Source organism: Cyanistes caeruleus, chromosome Z, assembly GCF_971803275.1.
Source record: "Cyanistes caeruleus chromosome Z, bCyaCae1.hap1.1, whole genome shotgun sequence".
NCBI lineage: Eukaryota > Metazoa > Chordata > Aves > Passeriformes > Paridae > Cyanistes > Cyanistes caeruleus.
In genome coordinates, this window is record NC_141732.1 from 61,347,254 (window position 1) to 61,357,660 (window position 10,407).

A 10,407-nucleotide genomic window follows, 5' to 3' on the forward strand; every position below is an offset into this window, starting at 1 on the left:
TATGTGTAATACTTTTTCTCCTGTAAGCAATACAGAGACACAGTTCTGTGAGTCATTTGAATTTTTTTAAATCGGCATGCTAGATTGCTATATAGTGCTTTCTCTTTTTGGATCTTTATGGCTGGTATTCAGCAAATGAAGCATTTCCTCTGGTCATGCGTACTTCGCTTTTTCTTTTGCCAAAATAACATTTTTCATGCTCCTGTTTCCTAACTTTTTCATCATTAACATTCAATTCTAGAAGATGGGTTTATAAAGTCTCAAAAGTATTTATAAAAGTATTTTTTCATAAAAAGGAATAGTAAAATTCCTTGTGTTCTTCTTCCAAAGGTAAAACCCAGTGCCAGGGTGTGCATTGACACGGTCTCTTATCTGTGTGTTTAAAAGTATGTGAATGCTTAATCAGCCTTGAGACTCACATGCAGTTATTACTTACTGCCATACCTTCACACTATTTTTTTCCCTAATAATAAGCATTCCTCTCTTTGGCATTCATATAAATCAGGACTTACTCCAGGGCATTACATTAAACATGTGTATTTCTTCTGCATTATTTTTAACAAGAAAGTAAAATGTTGCACTCTTTTGGGGTCTTTTAACTACACAGACAATACTGTCATATCAAGCCTTGATAATGATAAATGTGTTTCCTGTTCCACTTGCTTTCCAAAGACAGCACTTGAGTTGTTATCTATTTTCTAATTATTCATTGAAAGTGAAAAGAACTGGCATGCTCTAGGAAGAAGAGAATAGAAACAGAAAATTAAAAAAATGTTTTCTATTATTTTGAATTCCTGACACTGCTTGATGCTTTTTTTTATCTCATTATCAGTTGTCAAGAAACAACAAAAAGCCCAAAAAACAAAACAAAACCCAAAAATATCAAAACAAAAGAAAAAACTAAACAACCCCCTCCAAAAAAAAAAACCCCAAACCCAAGCCACCCAAGCTAGCATTCTCTTTCAGGAAACAAAATCTCAATTAAAACATTGATTATGTTCTGCTTTCACACTATAGTAATATCATATGTCTTGCCTGTACATAGTCCCTACAGGAGGAGGAAGGATTATAACGAAGTGCCTTCTGTCTTTACTAATGCGCTTAGGGCAGCCTAAGCAAGAATTTGGGCATTGATCTCTAAAATACAAGCTTACAGCTTCATTTCAGTGATTCTGAAATCAGGCACGAAATTTATTGGATTATTTCATTGAATGTCCCTCACATTCAATGCACAAATTATTAGAAATGGTCATGCTACAAAGTCCTTTCTGTCTCCCTTTCTCTCCTCCCCACCCTTCTTCTCTTCCCACTACTGTTCTTCACATAACAATTGTATATTCTTCACTATTTGTTGCTTCCATTTTTGACACAATTCTACACAGTGAATCTCTGATCAACTGAAACTACCAACTTGCCACAATTTCCCTAGGAATATTGTTTCAATGGCCAATTCTCATTGCCAAGCTTTTTCTCGTTCATCCAATTGGAATATCTCCAGAAGTAACTTGTACCTATTACCCCTCCTCTTCTCCATGTGACCCCTTGTAAAATGCGAATCTCCATCTTCTCTTGGGGAAGGCCTTATCCCCATGTTATAGTATTTAAAGATAGCCACCCTTCAAATACTGTAACATGGGGAGGAATAAGGCCTCCCCAAGCCTTCCTTTCTCAAGGCTGAACAAACCCAGTTCCCTCAGCCATTCCTCATGTGCCAGGCTTCCCAGCCCTGTGATTGCCTTTGTGGCCCTCCTCTGGACCTCTCCAGGCTGCCCACATCTGTGCTGGGCACCAGGGGCCAAAACTGACCTCAGTACTCCAGGTGTGGCCTGACAAGCACTGTGTGGGGTGGGATAAGGAGTTCATCTCTGCTGGTGAAGCCCTTGTTGGAGCCACCCAGGATCTGCTCCCTTTCTGTGCTGCAGGAGCACACACGTCACTCAGAGGCAGCCGAGTCCACCAGGAGCGCCAGGCCACTTCCCACAGAGCTGCTCCCAAGCTGGGTAGATCCCAGCCTGTGCTGCACTCCTGGGTTATGCTTTCCCAGGTGCAAAACCTTACACTTATCCTCACTGAACTTCACAATGGTCTCATTAGCCCACTATTCCAGCTTATCCAGGTCTTTCTGCAGGGTGCCCCTCCATTCCCAAGTGTCCTCTTGCTCAGACAGTTTGCTAACGTCATAAACTTTATATGAGTACAATTGATTCCATCTTCAGATAAATTTGCAAAGCTCATTTTATCCTTGGTTAATCAATGCTGGCTTTTCCCAGTCATGTGCTTCACCTGATGTGCAATAGCCGCCAGGAGAATTAATTCCTTAAGCTTCCCAGGGGCTGAAGTAAGATGGATGGCTCCATCACATTTTCCTGGATCCTCCTTTAAGCTCTTTTTGTACGTGGGGGTAACACAGTTTTCTGTGACATTCCTTGAGCTACATGACTTCTCAAAGATTCTGCAGAGTGGCCTCACAATGACATGATCTGGCTGTCTTGACCCCTTGGGGGATATCATCAGAGCCCCTCAAGTCATACGGGTCAAGCTCCAGCAACAGCTCACACATCACACATCAGCTCTGCCTTCACTGACAGCGGATCTGTGTTTGCATCAGCCTGGATTTTTGCTCCTGACACCTGGGGCCCAGCAGTGCTGGTAAAGACACATGAAGAATGTGTTGAGAATCTTTACCTTTTGAATTACTAACTCAACTCCCCTGAAAAAAGCAGACTATTATTTTTGAAGTTTTTTGTCCTTCTGTACAAAAAGAAGTGCAATTCTAACTGGGAAGGAATGGCAGATATACCTTTCAGATCTTGAGGCTCATAAATATATCTGTTTAGTTTAATAAAATCAATAAAATTACAGTGCGAGAATTATGCTGATGACAACATGATCAAATGTTGTCCGTCTAGCAACGGACAAGCTGTGTCAGACCAGAGGTCAACTTGCATCTGCCCTACCTGGGGTTCTGGTTCTCTTCCAACTTAAGAAGCAGTAACATGAGAGGCAGGAACAAAAAGTCCTGTTTTTCATTCTCTGATGCATAGCCAGTGTCACTGATCTCGCTGCTGCCATGTGGAATGCTGCTGGCAGTGACGCACACCCTCCACCCTCTTCCTTGGTGTCATGGTTTTAAACCAATAACTAAGAAAATTACTTATTTCTTGCTGTGAGATATGGATTAGAACAAGAGCAAAACAGGCATACAGCTTAAAAGGGGAAAAAAAAGGAAAGTTTATTGACAAACTACAATAATAAGAACACCAGAATAAACTTCCAGAAAAACCTTTTCATCCCTTATCTACCCACTATTCCCTTGTTCACATGACAACGGAGACAAAAACTTTGGAACTTTGATGGTTAAAACAGTCCCAATTCTTGCTACAGTCTTTTCACCAGTCTTTGTAGAGAAACAGAAGTTTCTTCCTGTTAATTTATGGAGTTTCTCACAAGAAAACTATTTTTGTTATAGTTTTCTATTGCCCTAATGTTAGCTGCCCAGAGCTGCTGTTATCAGAGTTCACTCCTCCCATTTTCACATCACTCTGAAGTGTGTATGGGCCATGAGTCTAGAGATAGCATTTTTAAGGAGAAGTTATTCAAAGGCAAAAAAAGTCTTCTTCATCTGTTTCTGTGAGCTTCACCAGAAAACAGTTTTCTCATGGCCTCTCAAGGCTTCAAATCTCTCAACAGTTTTCTCATTGCCTCTCAAGGCTTTTAATCTCCCAGTACTTCACTATACTATAATTACTCTTTACTCAAATTTACACTTTGAACACTTTATTCCTCTCTAGATACTGTATCATGAATTAAAGGAGTTCTTTTCAGGACTTCATTGTCCATCTCCATAGTTTTAACAGAGAGATATTTCAGCTTAATTAAAGCATCTTCTTAATTCTCTACCTTTCCTGAAGCTTCTTTTCTTTCCTGTCACTGGTAGTTTATAAAGTCTCTTTTCATGTTGATCTCTCTCTCTCTCTCTCTGGATAAAAAGATTAAGCCGCAAGTCTCATCTGGGTAATGAGAGAGTTAAAATCTTGCCCAGGCTTTTGTAGATGGTTCTGTGATCTCTGCTGAACAGGAGCTGGAGCCGTCTGCGACGGAAGGTTCCTCATGGCTGCTCTGGAGAGTGTGGCTGTCTCCGCTTGCTGCAGGTCTTGAGCTTCTCTCTCTCTTCACTCAGCAGTTTCCAGTGAATTCAGCTACAGCAAAACCTGCAGCCGAGCCAGAGATCGGCTCAGCCCGGCCCGGCCCGGAGAAAACCTTCCCCAGGCCCCCCCATCTCCCGGCCGGGAGACGGGGCAGGCCCGGCCCCATCCCCGCCCGGCCGCATGGCCTGGGCAGGGACGGGAGGCCTGGAGCTCCTCCACCCTTCACAGCCAGGAAACAAAGAGAGCCCAGAGAGCTCTGGTTTTACACTTTAAGGTAGGGTTCACAAGTTAATCCCACTTTTCAATGGCCTAAACTGCTGTCAATTCCCAGCAATGACCGATAATTGGTCAGGAGAAAAGACTCCAAGCACTTCCCAGCAACTCCAACTCCCTTAAAGGTAAAGTAACTCAATGACACTTGGCTTCTTCCATTCACCCTTCCTCCCATCAGTTGAGACTCACTTGGAATGATATTCTGTATGTGATTTTATGTCTGCAAAGATTTCCTGATGGACCTTTTCTCATCTGCAATGCCATCAGAAATCCCAGGGCAGACATCCAGAATCACCCTTGGACCCACAGGCCCCCCACAGCTGCATGCTGAGAGCTTTTATTGTCACTGTAATCAGAGTCTCATGAAATGTCCACCCCAAACAAGCTTGCTGTGTATACTACTCAGCAATGGGCTTAATCATGTGCCAAGAACAGGTTTTAAAAACTTCAGTATAGCAGGGTAACTGTCACTGATAAACAAATAGTGTCAATACAGTCCTATCTGATAACACTGCTGTCCTTGTGCACTCTCTGCCCAAGAAATGAGACAAAAGCAATTGCATATCTCTCTCCAGATATAAGGAACACAGGGTCCTAAATATTTTTCCTGCATCACACCCAAGTTAGATACTTAACGTAGACAAAAGTAAAAATATGAACACTTCTAAATGTACAAGCTAAATTTTGAAAAAGTTATCCTTGGCCTTGGAAGTGGAAATGCTGATGCCTGATGAGTTATGTATCCTGAAACGGAACTGATGCCTTTGAACACTTCACATTTCTGTGAGCTAAGTGGCAAAAGACAGCTCAGCAGCAAGCTGTCATTTGTAAGAACACTTGTTCCATTTTCTCCTTCTATGCATCCTAGTAATTTGCATTACTCTGAAGATGAAGATAGATTTCATGATGCTCTGGACTTCCAAGTCATGCACTGCTTTACTAAGTGTCTGTATTCCAATTTTCTGATGTAATTAAGAATCTTCCTGTGAGGAGACTCCTGCTCAAATTACTTCTAGGTTTTAATCAGACTTCTGTACTCCTTCCCAACATTTCCATGTATCAGAAAAGCTGTTTCCCTTCCATTAAATTAAGTCCTATCAAAAGAAACAATTCATTTTACCAATTCAAGATTTTTCTATTGAGCAACATTGAGAAGTAAAGGTTGGTCTCAGAAGTCATGTATATTTGCATCTATAAACATCTTAAGCATCTTGAAAGGGTGAAACCAAACTGGATGGAAAGGATACCTTATGCATAGAGAAAATCTTTAACAGATGATGTAATTTTTTCTCAGCAAGGACTGTTCACGTTTGCCACTGTAGTTGGTTTTCACCAGATCTTGTCTGGAGGTGCTATTATAGTGCTCATTTAGTTTGTACTGACTGATTTTTCATCCATACTACATAAACTAAGATTCAAAATTATAAGCATGCTGGAGATTAAAACAATGATTGACACATCATTACATTAATTTGCTTATTCTGGTGGCATAAAGAAAGTCCTCAGAACCTGCAGGCATTCTAGAAGTTTTATTAAATGCCTTTCATGATTCTTCAGAAATTATGTGTCAATCAACATCATACTAAGCAATGCTCTTTGAGAATTTTAGAAGTCTTATCATTCTTGCTCTTGTCATAGTAAGATTTGGTTATTTTACATAAAGATGCTAATTTCCTCAGAGAGAAACTGGCGAGCCCACTGACCATATTATAGTGACTCTAGGGAGAGAAAACATTCATTGCAGAGCTGGAGGCTCATATTTTAGAAGAGTTTTAATCATCAGAGTCTTTATTCACTATAAACAAGTTGTTTGGAAACAACTAAGATGAAAAGTCCTAGTGTCCTAAAAGGGGAAAAACAAGAGGTAAAAAGACTATTTCAAGCAATATTAGTTCAGGCTGATGGACAGACAACTTCATTATATCTTCAGCACTTCAGGACTGTAGGTAGGACAAAGGTCTCAGGAATTGCAGAGACACTCTGGGTGGCCATTGCAAGTCTTTGCTAAACTGCACCTTCAGCATTTCTCTGTTCTGTTGGCAGGATGTGACCCCAGTTTTCCTGATTCCTGTAGTCTATTCCAGAAGGAGACATGGCAGCACTTCAATCCCCTGCTCATGTAGGTTTTTCTTCCAGGAAAGGTCTGTGCTCATGATCAGAGGGGCTGTGATGGGCTGCTGTGTGCCCTGCACAGGGTGGTAGGTGTGCAGAGTGCTCTTTGAGGCATATGTTTCTCTTAGTGACCATTTAGTTTGGGTGCGACTCCTCCACAAAGCCTTAATTTCTGAGAGAAAATATGTCTCTTGATACAATCATTAGATAATTGATTGAGGAGATTGAAAATTACTTTCCCCATAATTTCCAATCTTTTCTCCTTTGTGTCTGTAAACTGCTTCCTGAGCAGTTTACTACGGAGAGTACAGAGCAATGATTACAAAATGGATTGTAATTAAATTAAAACAGAGTGTGGTGTTTATTTTTTCCAGAACTTACAGCATGCAGAAAATGAATGTCATGTGGGAGAGGTCTAGATACAGAGTGGTTTACTTCTGCACCTCTGACTTGGAAATGGCTAATTACAGGCTCCAGGCTGCTCTTGGTCAGCAATTTGCCTTCAGTACTAGTACAATGACCTTCTTCATGCAAGTGCTATTTATTTGTCCTTCTCCTTGTCTTGACAAAGCAGCCCTGTCGGAAGAGTCAGATTGTAAGATAACAAGTCCTGTTTGTCAGGAAGCTGCTTTAGCCATATAATTTTACCTTTCCTCAGGTAAAGGTTATTTCTTACATCTACTTGGAGAAATTTCTTACATCTACTTGGAGAAAGGGGAAAAGCTTTTGCAGCTCATTCTGGTTACTGTTGTTTAGACTGAAGCTGATATAGCCTTAGACTTGTGCAGTAAAACAAGACAAATGCCATGATAATTAATAGCTCCCTTATAGCATGGCCTTAGTTAATGCTAATTCATTACATTTCTATTGATAGGAAATACTGCTCACAGTGCTGTGTATTTGAATAACACATGTACCTTGTAACACTTCAAATGTATCCAAGCTGATCTTCATTTAAGGCTGAGTTGTTGATAGTATTTCCTATATTTTTGTGAATAGTAAAAGTGTAGTTGAATCTCTCTTTTAACCTATTAGACATGCAGACAAACTGGACTAGATTTCACCAGGGCCTTTCCACTAACCTCTGGTCTGAGGACTGGCTCAGCTGTACTTTAAACATCTCTGACAGGGAACTGTTTGATCCTTTCTTAAAGACCTACAGAAAGAGAGTTTAGTGTGAGAAATAGAGAAGCACTAGAGATGTTGAAATAACTGACATTTGTTATTTCCTATCTGACATCAAAGACTTACACTTTGTCAAAGTAAGAAATTAGATTGGTTTGATACAGTTCTAAAAAAAGTCACCTCACGGAAGATGTTTGCTGCTCATTTTCCTAATAAATTTTTGCTACCTGCAAATAAACAGTATGTTTGCTTCTGTACTTTTTCAGGAGCTGAAGCTAAGCCTACCATTCAATAACTATCAGGCCCTGTTCTTTTCCTTCCAAAGGACTGCTATTTTCTTTTCTAGTGATGCAGTATGCTCCCTCTACTCTGCAAGTTCTCAAAGATAAGCACAAATAGGCTGAGACTACATTGATTAGTTCTTTAAGCATCTCAGTATTTTATCAAGCCCAGCCAATGAGTGAATGGTTCATTACCAGAGGGAGAGCTTTTACCTCTTTCAGTGGTTATCAGTGTCTGCTGTGCTGCAGCTAACCTTTTAACAGAGGTTGGATGCAAGAGGTTCTTGAACATTTTACCCTTCACTGTGTTATCTGTCAAAAACCCACTGAATATGATGAACAGCAGAATAATTCTTTGCTTGCTCTGCCTTTTATTGGCAGCATCCCTTAGAGGTGCTTTTTCCTACACATAACATTCCTTGCAAGTTTTATCTTATTCTTCATAGTCTTTCTGATTTTGCTTCTACAGTTTTATCTTTATATTTTTTAAAATATCCAGAAATCTGCATTACTTCCCATTGTAGAATTTTCTTGGATTTGAGGTCAATGAAGAATGCAAGATTTAACTATGTCAACCCATTTTCCCCTAATTCAGCTGGGAAGTCAGCATGCATGACTCCTTGCTGTTCACTGGAGGAACTGCCAGTTCTCTTTTTCCCTCACACTGTTTCCCAGAAAATCTAGAAATTCATTGAACGTTTGGTTTGGGGAGATGCAATAAAGTAAATTAATACCTCAGAGCTGCCAAAGTAAGGAAGGACCATCTCTTTCCTGTGTCTATACACTCTTGTCATGGATCTCGTGCCAGCTCTGGCAGCTGTTCAACCCTGAAATACTGAGTAAGCCAGCAGGAAATTGAGTTTGTTTTCCTAGGTTTTGCTGAGTTGAACAGACTTATGAAGGAATTTGACATTTGCCTGAATGGGTCAATTGAATGGCCAAGGCTGAAGTGAAGGGAGTATGGGAAGGAGAGGACTGGAGATGACATCATATGTTGGGAGGGAAGAAATATAAGAAAGCAGTCAGTACACCATTGAACAATGGTATGAGCTGACTTAAGTAATCTTTGCAATGTTCCTAGTTTTCTTCCTAAGAGTGGTAAAGTGTAGTTTAGGCAGAAGTGAACTAATTTAACTTTTTAAATGAGCCATGTTTCATAAGTAAACAACAAGTAAACAACAAGTTTCATAAGTAAACAATCTGGAGCTCTTTCCTATTTTTATCTTATCTGACTAACTGAAAGGAGTCTTACAATTTTTAATTCATTTATATCCAATTACTCTTCTGTGAATGTTTAAAATTGTTGCCTGCTCTCCTACAGTGCTGTCCATCAATAAGGCCAGTGTTGCATCTTCTGCATTCCTCAGTAATAGCAAGTATTACTGATAACTTCTGAGAGGAGATAATCATGAAGAAATCATGAAGAAATTATCTTCATGATTATTCATATGCATGAATTGATTCTACTGAATACATGAACTAGTTCAGTGCACTACAAACAAAGACCAATATGTTCACTTTGAGGTAAGCACATCGTCAAAAGATAAACAGAACTAGGAAAGAAAAGATTATTCTTGCTTATCCAGAATAGGATTAATAATATTTAGATGAAATATTATTTGCTCTCTGGGACAACCCTTATTATCTCAGAAGAGTTTCTGATAAAAATAGTGCTCAGACTGTCCTCTGGTGTGTGGGAAATGCAGGCACAGAACGTTCTCAAGGTCTTGAGCGTACAGGCTCAGAGATAGAGATGGATACAAAGTTTGACCTGAGACCTTGGTGAAGGTTTGAAGCTTTGGAGCAATAAAGTGAAACAGACACGAAGTAAGAATAGAAGTTTGTAGTTTAAACTGAAGTATGTTTTAAACAAGCAGAAATATGCCTCATGTAAGCAAATAATTATGTTAAGCAAGAAAGAAAATTTAAAGTTTAGCAATAGAACTTGTTATAAAGTTAGTTAGAAATTAAAGACGTACCACTGTAAGTTTATGTAGTGTTATATTACTGGATGAAAAAAGATGCACTGTGGTAAAATCATTTAAGATGAAGAAATTAATGATTGGTTTATGAAGATGCTAGTGAGCTTTGTAAAAGTTGTTGATTGGTTGAGAAAATTAGAAAAGGAATTTTAACAAATTAGAATTAAGATGGCTTCTGATATGATGGCATTCGATGTAACAACCTTACTGTCTCACCCTTCCATGAGACTGATTTTGCAATAAAACACTTTCTACAATGTCTCTCAGTTGACCTCATCTACTCTATATTCCAATACTGGTCTATGTCAGGTTAGATGTATTGTGTCCACTGGAAATGTGATTCATTTCTGGTGTCATTGTCCTAAATTATTTAAAGGTCTCTGTTTATCTTAGCCTGTAAGTACACTTTTGAGTATATCTTTTGGTTATATCTTATGTATAACTGAAATAAAGGGGATTCTGTTTCTATATGAAAAGCAGAGAGAT

The 10,407-nt window shown here is 39.4% G+C and overlaps 1 long non-coding RNA gene across 2 annotated transcripts; it reads left to right on the forward strand.

The window, feature by feature from the left end:
* The first annotated feature begins 4,098 nt into the window (after nucleotides 1–4,098).
* LOC147648503 (uncharacterized) lies at nucleotides 4,099–9,863 on the forward strand. 2 transcript variants are annotated; one of them, XR_015280466.1, is made up of 2 exons: nucleotides 4,099–4,422; nucleotides 6,465–9,863. It is a non-coding gene; the product is annotated as an uncharacterized LOC147648503 (long non-coding RNA). The 2 variants fall into 2 exon arrangements; XR_015280465.1 differs by having other exon boundaries at nucleotides 4,307–4,546.
* The last annotated feature ends 544 nt before the right edge of the window (nucleotides 9,864–10,407 follow it).